Raw genomic sequence first — 1,720 nt, 5'->3', positions numbered from 1 at the left:
AAGCTTCATAAAAACCTGAAATTTACTCAAAAATCGAATGAAAGCCATGAAGAAGCATGTCTGCAATGGGTTACCATAGGAAACAAGGCAACTCAAACACTGAGTTCAACAAGACAGTCAAATATGCCCTTTTCACCAACATCACAACATCCTACAGCCATGCTGATTGATATTTCATTGAGCTGTCCACTCTTGGATTTAGAGTGAATCTTGAAAAGTATTTTAAAATGGGCAAGGAATCAATGTTGACAACCTGTTTTTGTATCTTAAGATACGTTTTATTGTGTGTAGGGGGAATGGGGGGATATCACTTACCACTAGCTGGATGTGTTGGTCGTATGGTTGTCTGTGAGACGTAACGCTCGTAGACGATCAGGATGACCCTGGTGGGTTTATAACTGTGCTGTTTTCTTCTTCTGTGCTGTTGTCCTGTCTTTTGCTCTTTGCTATTTGACTAGAGGAGTTGACTGTTAGAACAAGAGATCCACAGATATTTATGATGCTGATGAGAATGGACCATCCCTGTAACCACAGGTAAACAATTAGATAAGGGATAATACAGATATACTGATAGCGTGTATTGTAAAGACACACACACACACACACCACACACACACACACACACACACACACACACACACACACACACCACACACACAACACACACACACACACACACACACACACACACACACACATACACATACACACACATACACACACATACGCACAAACACGCACACACACACACACACCACATGGGGTGGTGGCACCTTAATTGGGTTGGGAGGAAGGCTTGTGGTATTGACTGGAGGAATTAGTGGAATGGTATCAAATACATCAAACACATAGTTTCCAGGTATTAATGCCATTCCTCCCCTCAGCAGCCTATACTGACATACACAGCCATATAAACCTCATGCAAATGCATTTAAACAACCACTTTTTAAGTCAGCTGCTTAACACCATGTTATCTATCTGTGGAGATAATAGCAGAGATGATACTGTAGCAGGCAGCTAACTCATTGTTACTTCAGTCACGTCTGGTGGTGAGATCATACATGTGGGTATTGGTTATTTATAGTCTGGCTGTGGTACTGCTTGAGACAGAATCAATGCGCATGGCATTTTATCTGTCTAGCAGCGTAAAACATAAGGGGACAATATCGGTCGTTTATGGTCATTGCAGATTAATGTGAAGTATGTGCATATGAATACAGTTAGGTTATTATTAAGTAAAACATGTTGTGTCATTGTAATAAACAGCCTCTTACATAAAAAGGCAAGTGGCAAGATACAGGTGGGCTATGGATGAAAACATGGAAGTCACTTTTGAACTGTGATAAATACATTAAGTTCAGCCAAGCTAGAGTTGACAGTAATAGGCTAAATAAAGTAATACATTTCGATTCAAATTAGTAAATTCTCTACTAAAAACATGATCATGTTTGCTACTGTCCAACCTGATGCACTATGTATCTCATTGCAAAGATTTGACACTAGCTATCTTACCTTCTGTACAACAAAACCACGTTGAGTTGAGAAGAAACTCGGTGGATCAATTTGGCAACGGTGAAGTGAATTTAGTACCCTGCTCGAAGGCAGATAGAGGGCTTCGGGTCAGCGAGCGCTGTGTTTTAAAATTGAAGCGAATCGAAATGCTCAGTGTCTAAAAGCGGTATGACGAATGGGCTAAAAATACTACGAGGAGAGAGCAGGA

This window comes from Salvelinus sp. IW2-2015, unplaced genomic scaffold, assembly GCF_002910315.2.
Source record: "Salvelinus sp. IW2-2015 unplaced genomic scaffold, ASM291031v2 Un_scaffold2733, whole genome shotgun sequence".
In the NCBI taxonomy this organism is placed as follows: Eukaryota; Metazoa; Chordata; class Actinopteri; order Salmoniformes; family Salmonidae; genus Salvelinus; species Salvelinus sp. IW2-2015.
Note: the sequence above shows the minus strand (reverse complement) of the source record.